Source organism: Mustelus asterias, chromosome 16 (genome assembly GCF_964213995.1).
Source record: "Mustelus asterias chromosome 16, sMusAst1.hap1.1, whole genome shotgun sequence".
NCBI lineage: Eukaryota > Metazoa > Chordata > Chondrichthyes > Carcharhiniformes > Triakidae > Mustelus > Mustelus asterias.
The window spans coordinates 47,274,292-47,291,570 of NC_135816.1; the positions used below are offsets into that span (position 1 = coordinate 47,274,292).

The window sequence follows — 17,279 nt, forward strand, 5'->3', positions numbered from 1 at the left end:
CCAAGGTCATTAAAGGATCTGGGACAAAGGTGAGTTTGTCCTGATCTCATTGAATGATGGAACAGGCTCAAGGGGCTAAATAGTATACTTCTGTTCCTATGTTTCTATAAATAAAGATGTTTCATTATGTTTGTATACAGCATCCTATTATGTGAATTTGGGAACTTTAATGCATTATATTTGTAATGTGTATATAAATTAGTTTGGGTTGTAGTTCAGTTTGTTATATATGTTACATTAATTTATGTTATGTAATACATGTTTTACACAGCGGAAGATCCCATGCTCGAAGGTTGTCCGTGTCAGGGCGGTCGTAGTATGCTACATTTAGTTTCAGCTCTCCACCTTCCAGGTTGCGAAGGGGAAAATCAAATTGGATTCCTGTCCCAATTGCTATCCAGTGAGCTTTACATATGGCTGTTTTGTGAGATCTGGATTGGCGTACTGTGATACTTGAATAAGATAGCCTGCCAAAAAGTACTAGACTCGCACATGATGTGCTAGATAGATTACAGCAGTCATGGAACTGTAACACAGCGGGAGTCATTATTTTCAGATGTGGTGAGAAGAGAAGCAAATTAGCCAGAAGAAATTGGAGACACATTTATTTGGATATGAATTGATTTTTTAATAAATTCTCCACCGGCAAGTTTATTGCTACATAAGCATAAATGGACTGTTTGAAAGGGTCATTTGACTTTGGGTAAAATATTAAGGAGAATAATCAAATTGGGCTCTCGGCTCAGTGTGTTCTATTGTACAAAATGAATGTTGCACACGTTTAATGTTATTATCAATTTACCCAACATCAGAAGGGATTCTTTTACTAAAATTTTGAAATTAGCAGGTGAGTTGTTGATTTCTGAATTCCAGAGTCTGGATACGGAAATGAAGTAAGAAGTTTAACAACACCAGGTTAAACTTCTTACTGTGTTTACCCCAGTCCAATGCCGGCATCTCCACATTATGGAAATGAATCCAGGGAATGTGTACAGAAAATCACTTGCTCAATGTTACCAATGTCTGTTTAAGGTTTTGTACGTTTATGAAGGTAGATGTTGGTATTCATAGATATTAATTATCCTCCTCTATTTCATAAAACAAACTTTTTTATAATTGCTCTGTTTTGAATATAATGCAAAGTTTATTGCTTTTAACCAATTTGCAGTTTTGAAAAGTAGGCAATATGATGCTACGTAGTCTATAATACGTAGTCTAAATAGGCGGCAAAGTGGCACAGCACCAAGGTCCTGGGTTCAATTCTGGCCTCGGGTCACTGTCTGTGTGGAGTTTGCACATTCTCCCTGTATCTGCTTGGGTTTCCTCCGGGTGCTCCAGTTTCTTCCCACAGTCCAAAGATGTGCAGGTTAGGTTGATTAGTCATGCTAAATTGACCCTAGTGTCAGGGGATTAGCAGGATAAATATGTGGGGTTATGGGAATAGGGCCTGGGTTGGATAGTGGTTGGTGCAGGGTCGAATGGTCGCCTCCTGCACTGTGGGGATTCTATGATCTATAAACTCCAGGAAACAACAACAGTCACAGTCATTGTTAATTTTTTTTAAAAGCTGTTTAAAATGGATTTTAAAAAGTGAAGCTGGACTTTTATTTGTTGATGCGCCTTCCATCTGCAAAATTTACACTATCCTATTGACTCATTCTGTTTTCCTTCTTGGTGTCTTTGGAGAACTTGTAAATGTCTCTCTCAGACCACAGAAAATGTACCTAATAATTATGGGAACAACCTTTTTCTCTTTTGAGGTTTTACTCAGATGAGTAAGCTAAGACTGACTGTGGAAGCTTTTACTGTGAAAATTAATTGATCTTAAGATATAAATTTGAGTCAATTCACTGAAATGAAATTCTTGCATTGTGGAAGCTAAATTGCCTCACACCCGTCTTCTGTAAGTTCAAGGGCCACAATTAATAGGTTCTCATGTTCTTTCAAGACTATTTTGTGCTTTTTAAAAAAGATCCACTAAAGTGAATTAAGTAATGTAAATAATACAGCAAATTGGAATTTCATGCTTAAAGAAAAATTGAATTAACACACAATTGAATTATGAGCTAATTTGAATTAAACTATTTTGAATTAAGGTGAGTGGGTTGTAATTGCAGATATGGTTTACTTAAACTCTTACTGCGAATCGGTATTTTTAGCTAATTTGAAGCAGGTTCTAAATTATACATAATATACTTTTGTACATAACTGCTCTCCAACAAATTCAAGTCATATTGCTGGGTCTTCTTTGGGGAAGAAGCCACACGACCTATTTCTTTTTGTCCTTCATTCCCTTCCCAGGCAGCTCCTAACTATGACAACTACTGTCAAATTAAATCTTACAACATTTAAAATAGAAATACCAAAGCTTGTTGAACTCTTACCACCCGCTTGGCACCTCAAATGCATGAATTATTTTCCAATTTTGAAATCTTAGCAACATTATTGCCATTTCTTGTTTGACAGTATAGATCTGAAAATAATCATTGAGTTGTAAGAATACACCAACAACTTGCATTTGCATAGCTGATTAATGTAATTAAATTTTTCGACGTGATTTGTTTGAGTGAATGGACTGATATGGCAGTAGGAGAATTAACTAAAAGCAAAGTCAAAAAGATGAGGAAGATTTAAAGACTGAAAGGGAAAATACTTAAGGTGGTAGTCCAGAGACTAGGACCTAGATAATAAAAAAAAAACTACACTACCAAGCGTGGAACATCGTAAAGTGAAAATACGTAGGCTTCCTTCAGAAGACAACGGGTTACAGACCAGGACATGAAACTGGAGAAGCCTGCCAGTTATACAAGACCAAGTGCATGCAAGCACAAAGATTTTAAACTCTGTACTGTCAGATTTTATTGTTGAGGGCACATTAGTCTTCACTTGAAAGTTCTGGTTGGCAGATGGTAACTAGTGGCGTGCCGCAGGGATCGGTACTGGGGCCTCAACTATTTATATAGACGATCTGGAGGAGGGGACTGAGTGTAGGGTAACAAAGTTTTCAGACGACACAAAGATAAGTGGAAAAGTGAATCGTGTGGAGGGCGTAGAAGGTCTGCAGAGAGATTTGGACAGGCTGAGTGAGTGGGCGAGGATCTGGCAGATGGAGTATAACGTTGACAAATGCGAGGTTATTCACTTTGGAGGAAATAATAGCAAATTGGATTATTATCTAAATGGAAAAAAATTGCAACATGCTACTGTGCAAAGGGTCCTGGGGGTCCTTGTGCATGAGACGCAAAAACCCAGTCTGCAGGTGCAACAGGTGATCAAGAAGGCAAATGGGATGTTGGCCTATATCGCAAGGGGGATAGAATATAAAAGCAGAGATGTCTTGCTGCATCTGTACAGGGCTTTGGTGAGGCCGCAGCTGGAATACTGTGTGCAGTATTGGTCCCCTTATTTGCGGAAGGATATATTGGCCTTGGAGGGAGTGCAGAGAAGGTTCACCAGGTTGATACCGGAGATGAGGGGTGTTGATTATGAGGAGAGACTGAGCAGATTGGGTTTGTACTCGTTGGAATTTAGAAGGCTGAGGGGGGATCTTATAGAGACCTATAAGATAATGAAGGGGCTGGATAGGGTAGAGGTGGAGAGATTCTTTCCACTTAGAAAGGAAACTAGAACTAGAGGGCACTGCCTCAAAATAAAGGGGGTTCAGTTTAGGACAGAGTTGAGGAGGAACTTCTTCTCTCAGAGGGTGGTGAATGTCTGGAATTCTCTGCCCACTGAAGTGGTGGAGGCTACCTCGTTGAATATGTTTAAATCACGGATAGATGGATTCCTGATCGGTAAGGGAATTGGGGGTTATAGGGATCAGGCGGGTAAGTGGAACTGATCCACTTCAGATCAGCCATGATCTTATTGAATGGCGAGGCAGGCTCGAGGGGCTAGATGGTCTACTCCTGCTCCTATTTCTTATGTTCTTATGTTCTTACGTTAACTACATGGTGAATTCTTAATGTCTGCCACATGATCAGCCAAAAGCTAATGAGCACATATGAGGGGCAGAAGTCACCCATACAGCTCAATTCTGGACCATAGACTTAGTAGGCTGCCTGATTACAGTCTTGATTGAGGAGTAGCTCATCAATATACAATAGCAAGATTTTGCACTGCTAAATGATATGGAAGTAATCACCTTGATCAGCTAGCTAACATCCCCCTTTTGCAAATTATATAACATTTGTAGTTACGGAATCATATAGCTTCTCTTGGTTCCTCCATGTTCCTTTTCTCTTGTGTTATCTTCCATTGGTCACCCAGTCATGTAATTTTATTTCTTTCCTCTCATGGACGTTTCCTTCCCCTAATGAAATCCCAATATATAAAATCATACTAAGTAGGAGTGTCTCCTCGAGCCTGCTCCAGCATTCAATAAGAACATTGTTGATCTTCAACCTCAACTCCAGTTCCTCCCCATTCCCCAAATCTCTTGATTTCCCAACCATGGGGAGGCGAACCATGGTCTAGTGGTATTATCGCTAGACTATTAATCCAGAAATTCAGCCAATGTTCTGGGGACCCGGGTTCGAATCCCACCATGGCAGATGGTGGAATTTGAATTCAATAAAGAAACAAATCATCTGGAATTAAGAGTCTACTGATGACCATGAAATCATTGCCAATTGTTGGAAAACCCCATCTGGTTCACTAAGTTCCTTCCTTTAGGAAAGGAAATCTGCTGTCCTTAACGGTCTGGCCTACACATGACTCCAAAGCCACAGCAATGTGGTTGACTCTCAACTGTCCTCAGGCAACGAGAGATGGTAAATAAATGCTGGCCAGCCAGCGACGCCCATGTCCCATGAATGAATGTTGAAAAAACGTAACCTTGAATATACTCAATGACTGCACATCCACAGCCCTCTGGCTTTAGAATTCCAAAGATTCACAGTGCTGAGTTAAGAAATTTGTTATCTCAGTCCTAAATGACCAATCCTTTATCCCGAGACCATGCTCTCTTGTTCTAGATTCTCCAAACAAAGGAATCGGCCCCTCACCATCAACCCTGTCAAGCTCCCTCAGAATCTTATATGTTTCAATGAGATTGCCTCTTACTCTTCTAAACTCCTGTAAGTATAGAACCAATTTACTCAATCTTTCTGCATAGGATAACCTTCTTATCCCAACAATCAATCTAATGAACATTTGCTGCATTCTCTCTCGGGGAATATATCCTTCCTTGGACACCAGAGACCAAAATTATATCCAGTACTCCAAGGTGTGATCTCACCAAATCCCTGCACAGCCGCAGTAGGACTCCTTATTCTTGTACTCTAACCTGCTTATAGCTACAGGCCAACATACTATTTTGCCTGCCGAATGTTCCTGAATATTAACTTTGTGTTGTTTGTGTATACCCAAATTCCCCTGAAAGCCAACATTTAATAGTTCTCGCCATTTACAAAAAAATGTTTTTCTATTTTTCGTACCAAAGTTTAAAAACATGTCTCCATCTACCATATTATTTGCCACCCACTTCACTTACCTTCATCCTTTTACAGAGACTTCCAGGAGAACTGTAAGCTCCCAGGGTGAGAAGGTGTTGGCGGCCTCTGCTGTGCAGGCAGTTAAAACATCAAAAAATGTTAGTGTGTTGGGAACACTGAGACTTCCACATTTACCTTGAGTATATTTGTAAGCATGTGTGGAACTCCCATGGAACATCTGTGAGTAAAATATGCTAAAAACCAATTGGCTGCATCTTTAATCATGGCTTCAAGTGTCAGTGTATGGGTTTCTCAAACTTCCAGGAACTCGTCTGAATTGACAGGCTGGAAGGCTTTTAAACTCAGAGATCATAGAAACCCTACAGTGCAGAAGGAGGCCATTCGGCCCATCGAGTCTGCTTCGACCACAATCCCACCCAGGCCCTACCCCCACATATTTACCCGCTAATCCATGCATCTCAGGACTCTAAGGGGCAATTTTTTTTTAACCTGGCCAATCAACCTAACCTGCACATCTTTGGACTGTGGGAGGAAACCGGAGCACCCGGAGGGAACCCACGCAGACACGAGGAGAATGTGCAAACTCCACACAGACAGTGACCCGAGCCGGGAATCGAACCCGGGACCCTGGAGCTGTGAAGCAGCAGTGCTAACCACTGTGCTACCGTGCCACCCTGCAACAGTTGCTCATTGCCCTCAGTGAAAGGACTTTGCTCACAGGATTCGTTCTGAGTATGTTTTCCACTGCCTTGGAGGTGATTTCTGAAACCTTCGTGTCATTTCTGTGACTGTGGATTGCTTTGACTTTGATCTGCCCTTCCCAGTTGTCCACCTTAAGATCAGAGTGGGAGCTGCTTCTGCTGCCCTCCCTTGGAAGGACAAGCGAAGCAGCAATAACAGGAGCAGCAGCAGCATTCTCCTCAACCAACATAGGGATAAACACGGAGCTCGAGGTAATACCCCCTGCACAAGATATACAGGCAGAGGATTAGCTGTCTGGACATAACTGACCACCATTGATTCAGTAGGTTTAAGGGCTTGCATCAGGTCACTGCTGACATTAGCATCCTCTAGGAAGAAGATCTCCTTCCCAGTGAATCATTTTGGGCGCACATTGTCAGTGATGGTCAAATTCATAACAGCCCAAACTTTCTTTACCTCCGCTCCTTCCAGGAGTCTGCTGGTGACATCTGTTGAATCTCACAATGTGGGATATCTCTCAGCTGATAGTCTTTTTGCAAGAGCCACCATTTATGTGGATGAAGATGCAGTCAGATCAACCAGTAATTTTCATCACCGCAAAGGACTTCCACTCCATTTAATGTTCAGCTGCTTTGTAACCACCAGGCCAGTCTGTGCAAGGTATTCAAGAAACTGCCATGATGCCTTTATTCTGCACTAGTCAAGTCTGCTTCCACATTTCCAGGGTCAGCAGTTGTCTCCTTGAAGACGAGGGCTATCCTCTGAGGGTGTAGCTGTTGACTCCTGAAAGGGACCTTACTGCTGAGACCCAGGAAAGATACGACACCAACTGCATGAGCAGAAGAATGATCACTGAGAAAGCTATTGGGGTGCTGCAGATGTGATTCGGGTATTTGAATTGATCTGGGGGTCCCCTTCAGTTTGTAACAATGAGGTTATGCAGAATGATAGTGGGCTGCTTTGCCTTGCACAGCAGAGAGGACTAGTGCTGCAGGGGAGGGAAGCTGATGGCCACTCTGAAATCTTCAGAGGAAGAGTGGGGATACCTTAGCCATTTGTTTAGCTACCAGGGATGCCTAGAGAAACTTTTTCAGGCATGCTTCAGCTAATCTGAGGCAGTTTAATCATCTGACACATCAATTCTAAACCCACAGTGACTCAGCACAAAAGCATTCCCACAGTGAACAATCTATCCCTCTCACTGCTCTTCTACTACTATCGTCACACCGTCTTTCTTGAGGCTGCTGGCCATTTGGCAGGAGATAGGTAACAATGGGGATGACTGGACAATGGAGCTTGGAAACAAAGTTTATGGTGCGCAGACATTGAACGTAAAATTGACTATTTAACTTTATTTAACATCCAAGTGATTATCAAGTACTTTTTCAACTACAAATTCATTTTTAAAATTTTTTTCGTTCATGGGATGCTAGGCCAGCATTTATTGCTCATCCCTCATTGGCTTTGAGAAGGTGGTGGTGAGCTATCTTCTTGAACTGCTGCAATCCATGTGTTGTAGGCACACCCACAATGCCGTGAAGGTAGAGTGGGGGATATGCTGGACCATGAGGTTATCGATTGTGGGTGACAAGAAGGTGGTGGATAGGCTTTGGGGAGTCAGGAGGTGAGTTACTCGCCACAGAATTCCTAATCTCTGACCTGCTCTTGCAGCCACAATATATGGTTAGTCTAGTTCAGTTTCTGGCCAATAGCAACCCCCAGGATCTTGGTAGTGGCAGATTCAGTGATGGTAATGTCATTGAATGTCAAATGGTGATGATGGTTAGGTCCTTTCTTATTGGAGATGATCATTGCCTGGTGCTTGTGTGACACAAATGTTACTTGCCACTTGTCAGCCCAAGCCTGGATATTGCCCAGGTTTTTCTGCATTTGAAAATAGACTTCTTCACTGTCTGAGGAGTCACAAATGTTGCTTGACATTGTGCAATCATCAGCAAACATCCCCACGTCTGACCTTTTAATGGAAGGAAAATCATTGATGAAGAATTTAAAGATGGTTTGGCCTAGGACACGACTATCCTGAGGAACGTGTGCAGTGATGTTCTGGAGCTAAGGTGACTGACCTCCAACAACCACAAGCATCTTCCTCTGTCCTAGGTATACTGCTAAGCAGGGGAGTGTTAACCCCCGATTCCCATTGAGTCCAGTTTTACAAAGGGTCTTTGATACCACACTATCAAATGCAGCCTTGATGACAAGGCAGTCACGTTCACATCACATCAAGAGTTCAGCTCTTTTGTCTATGTTTGAACCAAGGCTGTAATGAGGTAAGGAGCTGAGTGGCTCCGGCAGCACCCAATCTGGATGTCAGTGAGTAGGTTATTGCTTAATAAGTGCCACTTGATAGCAGTCTATGACACCTTTATTTGCATTGCTGTTGATTAGTAAAATAAAGTTTATTTATTAGTCACAAGTAGGCTTACATTAACACTGCAATTAAGTTACTGTGAAATTCCCCTAGTCGCCACAGTCCGGTGCCTGTTTGGGTCAATGCACCTAATCAGCACATCTTTCAGAATGTGGCAGGAAACTGGAGCACCCGGAGGAAACCCACGCAGACACGGGGAGAATGTGCAAACTCCACACAGACAATGACCCGAGCCAGGAATCGAACCCGGATCCCTGGCACTGTGAAACAGCAGCGCTAACCACTGTGCTACTGTGCCACCCAGGAGTAGACTAATTGGCTGGGTTGGATTTTCACTGCATTTTGTGGACAGGACATACCTGACCAATTTTCCACTTTGCTGGGTGGATGCAAATGTTGTAGTTGAACTGGAAAACCTTGACTGGGGTGTGACTGGAGCACAGTCTTCAGGACTATTGCCGGAATATCGTCGGGCCCATAGCCTTCAGAGCATGCAATGTCTTCAATCATTTCTTGATACCATGAGAGTGCATTGAATTGGCTGAAGGTTGGCATCTGTGACATTGGGGACCTCGAGGAGGCCAAATTGGATTACCAACATGGCACTTCTGGCTGAAGATGGTTGCAAGTGGCTCAGCCTCTGATGTGCTGGGCTCCCTCATTATTGAGGATGGGGATACTTGTGGAGCCTCCTCTTCCTGTTAGTTGTTTAATTGTCCACCATCATCCCTGACTGGATATGGCAGGATTGCAGAGCTTCTTTCTAATCCGTTGGTTGTGGTTAGCTCTGTCTGTGGCATGCTGCTTCTGCTGTTTGGCATTCATTTTTGGGTAAGCCTGGTGCTGCTCCTGGCATGCCCTCCTGTACTCTTCATTGGACTTGATCCCCTGGCTTGATGGTAGTGGTTGTGGGGGAACATGCTGGGCCATGAGGTTCTAGATTGTGAGTGAATACAATTGTGCTGCTGCTGATGGAAAATAGTGCCTCTTGGATGCCCAGTTTTGAGTTGCTAGATCTGTTTGAAATCTATTCCATTTACACGACATGATGGAGGGTATTTTCAATGTGAAGGCCAGACTTTCGTTATCTGTGACATGAAGTCAGCACGGCCATGTGACTGTGATATCTTGTTCTGTCAACAGCTGGCCAGGCAACCCCCCAATACTGCCCCCCCCCCCTTCCATCCCAACCCCTCTCGATCTACCACTAATGTCCATGCATGATGCGACTCTATTTATCTTTAATATGTCCTCTTCAGCAGTCAGTCACAATGCCTGGAAGGACCTCCCCGAGTCTCTGTCTCATCCTAGTGTTCTGCGCACTCTTCCCCTGCGAGGAAAGAAAGAAGAGAATTATGAATGTGGTCAATAGAATGTGAGGAGGATCACTGATAGATGTGACATGGCAAATGAAGGAGAATGTCAGTGGTGGCAATGTCAGATGCAGATGTGAAGAGATGCCTTTGGAGAGAGAGAGAGGGGATGCACCAGCAAGGTGGCTTGGACTGAGGAATGCTGTGCAGGAGAATACTTGGGGAGCTCAGGGTGAAGTGTTTGGCACTTCAATGTGGTATAGCACTCCCCTTCTCTGCCCGGTGAGGTTACGGAGCCTCCTTGGGGCAATGTATTTAGGAGCAAGGCAGCACACTAATGCTGCTCACCTTGTGTGTCACTTCTGGTTATATTTGCTTGTTCCCTAAGGGAGCTTTTCCTCCCACCGGGAACAGAATGTCTCTGCGGGCCCTTATAGCCTGCATTGTGTTGTCCAAGGATTAGCTGGCTCTATCTTTTAAAGTTGTCCAATGGCTCCATTCTGACCCTTGCAGAGTCCTTTTAAATAGTGAAGCTTCGTGTTGTGGCTTATCATCATGCCCGATCACTCTAATTGATCACCAAACCTGGCAGAGGGATGTGTGATGCCAGTGTACCTTTAAGAAATGTTTTTTTTTAAATCATGTTCTTTGCAGTTGAGCAGCTTTGGGCTTTTTTGTGGCACTGGCTGCCAGCTTAGATGTCTTTTTTATTGCTGTTTAAATGGGGTTTTGTTTATTTTTTTCTGGGTTTTTTTATGACCCTGCATTATGAGGGGGAAGATTGATTGACAAAGTGAGGTGGTTCCTCCCCAGAAGAATCCAAGGATTAATTTTCAGTTTTGGTTTGGAATCAGAAGCTGGCCTGGTTGTCAAGTGGCAGCAGGTTTCTCTCTCTCTCCTTGGTCTTGTAAATTCTGCTGATTAGCTGGAAGTAGGTCTCCTGGCCTTCCTGGAGTGATAATTCTGCTGTTGGTGGTTCGCTAGCTAGTAACTAGAGTCTCTCTCCCTGGTGTTTTGGGAAGCTGTTCTGACTTCAAGCTTGTCTGTGTATATATCAAGAGAACTGCAGCATCCATCCAAAGGACTAAGTTCCAGCATCACATGAGCATTTGCATTTTCTGCGCTAAACCTTTTGGCAAGAGTTTGGTTTATGGGATTTGTTGGGTTGGAATGGTATTTAGCTGTCAAGATTTATACAATATCATGGTTGTTTTTTTTTGTTTGTAATTGGTAGAAGTTATTGCTAAATTTCTTTCTGTACATGTTAACTGCATTCTTAAATAAACCTTGTTGCTAAAAGCTCTCTAGTGGATCATTTAAATCATACCTCAAGTGAAGCATCTTCCGCTTACCCTGGCCAAGTTCAAATTGCAAAACTTATGATTCAGGCGGACTTCATAAAGCACTTTGGAGTTTCTGACCTGAATTATAACAGATGTTAATCTCAGTTAAAAAGCTACTTAACAATCCTCCTCGTGTGGATTTCTGATCCACTGCTGTGAGCATGTCCAAATGAATTCCCCTATTTGTACCCTCTTCACAGGTTTCCCACCTAGCCTAGTATCATCAGCAAACCTGGATATGTTGCATTCTGTCTCTTCATTTAAGTCATTAATATAGATTGTAAATAGCTGAGGTCCCAGGAGTAATCTTTGCACTACTCTGCTATTAAGTCTGCCAATCTGAAAGTGATCCATTTCTTCCTCCTCTGTTTTCTGTCCTTTCTGTAACCATCTTTCCTTGCTGCAAACTGGAATTCCCCGACCTCGACTGCAGCTGGAATTCTCTGGTCCCGTTGCAGCAAATGGAATTGGTTGAGCGCCAAATTCTCTGTTCTTGCTGAAAACGGTGGTGGGGCGACCAAGATCAGAGAATTCTGTCACTGTCTTATCCCTAACCCCTTGAGCCTTTACCTGATGCAACAACCTTTTGTGTGGCACTTCACCCAACCCCTTTTGAAAATCCAAATATGCTACATCTTCTGATTCTTTATTTATCTGCTAGTTACAAACTCAAAAAACTCTCAATAGATTTGTCAAATATCTTTTCATAAAATGATATTGACACTGTTTAATCATATTATGAGTCTCTCAGTGCCCATTTCCTTAATATTAGTGTCCAATTCCTGTCCACAAAGATGAATGGCAGGCTAAATGGTCTATAGTTCCTTGTTTTCTCTCTTCGTCCTTTAAGTGACTGTTAGATTTGCAGTCTTTCAAGCCACTTGGATCATTCCTGAATCGAGGGAATTTGTAAGGTTACAATGAATGCATGCACTATTTTTATAGCCATTGCTTTTAGAACCCTTGTCGGTCATCAGGCTCTAGGGATTTATTGGGTTTTGGTCCCATTAATGTCTCCATTACTTTTTCTTAACTAATGATCACTTTTAAGTTCCTTGCTTTGACTAGTCTTTTGGTTCACCACTATTCCTGCTATTTGTTGTCTTCTAATGTAAAGACTGGCCCAAAATTCTGTTTGTCTCTGCCATTTCTTTATTTCCCATTTAATTTCTCCTGTATGGGCCTCTAGGGGGTTCCATGTTTGGTTTTGCTACTTTCTTCCATTTTGCATAATTGTAGAAACTCTTGCAGTCTGTTTTTATGTTTCATTTTAGTTTACCAGTGTCCTATGGTGGAGGGGGGGAGGGGGAAGAGGTGGAGGGGTTCCTTGATGTCCGCGGGGGGGAAGGATGGAATCTTCAATTTCAATGAGATAGAAGCACCCTTTAAAAATGGCGCCCGATCTCTGTGAAGCGGGTTTACTGGTATGTTTAGGCCCCGCCCCTCAATACCAGTGCAAAATTCACCACTCTCCAAAAAATGACTTGAGTGTGGGGAAAATTGCGATTTGATTGCTGGCGTGAATCTTAGTGGTTTTCTTGCCTGAAATGACACTTAGTCATTCCGCCCAGTCTCTCAGGAGTCGTGAATGGTGATAAATATTGGGCAGTCATCTGCAACATCCCTGTCCTTATGATGGAAGGAAGGTTATTGATGAAGCAGCTGAAGATGGTTGGCCCTAGGATACTATCCTGAGGAACTCCTGTAGTGATGTTCTGAAGCTGAGATGATTGACTTCCCACCACCACCACCATCATCCTTTGTGCCAGGTATGACTCCAACCAGCAGAGAGTTTTTTCCCCTGATTCCAATTGACTCAAGTTTTGCTAGGGCTCCTTGATGCCATACTTGGTCAAATGTTGGCTTGATCTCATCTCCAGTTCAGCTCTTTTGTCCATTTTTGAACTGAGGCTGTAATGAGGTCAGAAGCTGAGTGACCCTCTGAACATCTGGGAGGTTACTACCCAATAGCACTGTTGATGACCTCTTCCATCACTTTACGGATGATCAAAAGTAGACTGATGGGGCGGTAATTGGCCGGGTTGGATTTGTCTTGTTTCTTGTGTACAGGACATACCTGGGCAATTTTCCACATTGCTGGGTAGATGCCAGTTTTGTAGCTGGATTGGAATAGCCTGGGGACAGCAAGTTCAGGAGCACAGGACTATTGCCAGAATATGTCAGAGCCCATAGTCTTTGCAGTATCCCAGTGTCTTCAAGCATTTATTGATAGCACGTGGAGTGAATTAATTGGTTGAAGACTGACATCTGTGATGCTGGGAACCTCCAGAGGAGGCCAAGAAGGATCGTCCACTCAGCACTTCTGGCTGAAATTATCCAGGTAGTGGGAAACCAGAAGACTAGTGAAAGTGAGGAGCTTATTTAGTAATTATCTACAACACATTGTTCCAGGAAACGGACTTGAATATATTCCTCCAAACTAATTTTGCCAACTTGATTCAAGAGGGCATTAGATGATGATTTGAATAGTAACATTGTGCAAGAATATGGGAGAAAGTGCCATTCTCCTGCCTACACCATATGTCCACTTGGAGAGCTGGTGCAGACATAATGGACCAAATGGCCTCATTCTGCACTGTAACAATTCTGTGATTTGTCCAGGTTTTGTGAAGATTAAAGTTCCCTGTGATTGTGATGTCTTTTATTACAAACACTTTTTATTCCTTGATTGAGAAAGAGAATGGGACTAGATGGATTATTCTTCCAGAGAACTGCCATGGGCTTGAAAGCTAAAAGGCCTCCTCCAGTGCTGTATCCTGTAATTTTACCACTCAGCAACACAGCGAAGGTTAGGGAAGCAATAAACTACTCCACCAGTGCTTTCTGCCCCTTGTTATTTCTTATCTCCACCGATACTGATTCTATATCTTGCTCTTTGAGTGAAGTTGCTTCTTCATGGCCAACCTTGTATCATCCTTTATTATTAAGGCTACCTTAGTCCATCTCTCCTCTTTCATTTTGTTTGTCTTTTTAAAATGTCAAGTACCCTGGAATATTTAGTCACCATGCAGCCAGTCTCTAGAGCCACTAATTTTCCTAGCTTGTAATGAATACTACCACTTTCGTGGAAGTGGAAATGACTAGGGTTGGGAAGCATTTTCCGATCAGGGCCATTGTGATCTCCTGGACTCGTTTCGATCGCCTCAGGGGGTCGGAGAGGAATTTCCCAGATTTTTTTTCCCCATATTGGCCCTGGGGTTTTTCACTCTGGGTTTTCGCCTCTCCCTGGAGATCACATGGTCTGGAATGGGGGCGTGGGGGTGAGTTAATAGGTTGTAATGAACAAAGCATCGTAGCTGTGAGGGACAGCTCGGTGGATAGGATATTGGTATGTAAATAGGCTGGAAAATTGGGCGGGGATCCTGGATTCAGGATTCAATCCTGGACCGGGGAGCGGCGCGGGCTTGGAGGGCCGAAGGGCCTGTTCCTGTGCTGTATTGTTCTTTGTTCTTAAATTTTAACTTTTTTCATTGTGCTGTTATAGTTAGGTCCTTTGGCATTTGTGTCATACTCTGCTTATCTTTATTCAAATTGCCACACTGCTCCAAGGCCTTGTATTTTCTCTTTAGATTTATACATCTCCCTTCTGTCACCGCCCCCCCCCCCCCCTCCTCCACTACATTACTGCCAATTCCCCTTGATTCAGCCCACAGCTCTGTTCTGAGCCTTTCTTGCCATTATCTTCTTATGAACAGAAATCACAACTGCCTCTCTTGCCAACCTCTCCACTCACTAGATGCTACATCTGGCAAATTACAATGTCAGACTTTCCCAGCAGATTAACAATCATTGACCCCCTCCACTGTCTATCCATACATAAACAAGGCCTTTGCCATTTGGACCTTTATTGTGGATGATTGCAATGACATCCTGACTTTCACTGAATTTGAGTTTATGCGTGGTGACACCTTGCCCCTTACCAAAGCGTCCCGCCAGGCTTCAATTTCCACCATTAGTCTGCCCCCGCCCATTACCAGACTGGCACTGTAGTGGTTCTTGTCAAAGTCACATCGTAAACTTTTCTCCCTATTCCATTAGCACTTTCTCTTCCTTCCACTGCCTCATCTTGTTCCATCCATTTATCTGTCCTTGAAAATCCACCCTGTCAGCTGATCCTCCATCTATCCACCAAGTTGCTCCCTCAAATATCCTGCTCCCTTTGCACTGAGTGGTGACTTACCCTGTTTTACATTTCAATCACCATCTCCGTTTTCTCTAGCCCCCTCTCCTCTGAGTTCACAGGTTTCATGTGCTCAAGGTCTCTCTCAATTTAAAAAAAGAAATTCCCACCAGAATTAATGATGTGCATTTGGCTTCTCATCTCCAACCTCTGCATCCCTGAAACTGCTAACCCCTCTTCCTTCAATGCCCAATTCGAGAAAGAACTCTTCTTCCCAGTTTTTTTAATAACAGAACTTCCACATTTTGAGCTGCCTTGCCTTTGGTCCTCCATTTAGCATGATACCTCTCAGTTGATCCAGTCATTTACTCCCATCACCTCCTGCTGGCACCATACCTTCTCTTTGTTGCTTCATGCACCAGGCATAAGATCTAATTGCATCCACACACAATGAACTATTAAGTGCCAGGTCTGGCTGGTTCACATTCGGCATCATTAGGCCTCGCCCTCCCTTATCAGTCTTAGATGAATCACAATTTCCTCCAGGAAATATTAGGAAGGCTGAAACCATCATCTTTAATCCTTGCCACAAACTCCATACCCATCCCATTCCATCTGTGTCTGTAACCACCTCCCAACCACTCGCGTTTGTCTGATTTCTTGCGTATGCTTCCCCTCCCCTCCCCCCGGAAATCCCCCTCAAATCTTTTGAATCACCCTTACAATACATCCATTTTAGTTACACCAGATACCTCAATTGATTTATCATTCTTTTTTGACTGCCTATAGTGATATTTTCTCTATTAAAGGTACACATATTAACATAACTTGTTTGTATTTGACCGTCTGGATAGTGAAGTTGTGGTTCTGCTCCTAGACTGCATCATACAATGGTTACATTTTTCAAGCATTATAATTTTCAAATCCACTGACAACCACATTAACTCCGAAGTGGGATTATAAAGCAGCTGGAAGCAAATATGCAGTTCTCTTCATCCTCTGATTGTGTGCTTTGGTCGATATAAATAGCCCATTTCCACTGTCCACAGCGAGGACCGAGTCAGGTTGTCCGTGGTGGTGGTGGGGTTGGGGGGGGTGGTGGTGGGGTTGGGGGGGGTGGGGTTTGGTTTGGGGGGGGGGTTTGGTTTGGGGGGGGGGGGGGTTTGGTTTGGGGGGGGGGGGTTTGGTTTGGGGGGGGGGGGGGTTTGGTTTGGGGGGGGGGGGGTTTGGTTTGGGGGGGGGGGGGTTTGGTTTGGGGGGGGGGGTTTGGTTTGGGGGGGGGGGGGGGGAGCATTGTTACAGCATCAGATTAGTCTGTCCTTCAAATGCGCTGTGTTTGTTCCCATGCATGAACAGAACTAACTCAACATTTCAAACAATTGTAAACTGAGTTTTTAAAAAAAGTTTGGATGTTATCCTTTGTAGAATAAATATTGCTTGTTCTCTTTTTGATCTCAGGTCTTGGGCTCCAGGTAGCTAAATATGTTGGTTCCCCAGTCTGTAACTCTTTCACGACTTCTATTGTGAGAAGTCTGGTGTCATTGCATCATGGCATGTTGGTCTCTGGGAGTCCCCAGTGGGGTTCAAAGGGGGGGGGAGATAATTGGTGAAGACCCACGTTAAAAATAAGGAAAGCTGTGTGAAAGCGTCTCCGGCTGTCCAATAATCCAGCAGCAACGCGAGTTCCCTGGACTGGATATGCGCGCACACACACACACACGGCGATGTAATCCAGGCTGCGTGTGTTGTCTTGTTGCACGAAGCAACATAATGTGACCTGCGTCACGCACGTCAGTCCAGGCCAGCTGATTTGAGTTTATTTTCGTTTTAAAGTGTCTATTTACCAGAGTTCACTTCCGCCCTGGTTACCTCCCCACCCCCTGGACCTTTTAAAGCGGGGAGAGTTTAAAAAAATTCAATACAAAGTGAGTATGT

The 17,279-nt window shown here is 43.5% G+C and overlaps 1 protein-coding gene across 1 annotated transcript in view; it reads left to right on the forward strand.

Annotated features, from left to right (window-relative positions):
- rnf44 (ring finger protein 44) overlaps window positions 1-17,279 on the forward strand; it is a 149,637-nt gene that overhangs the window by 37,631 nt on the left and 94,727 nt on the right. The window lies entirely within an intron of this gene.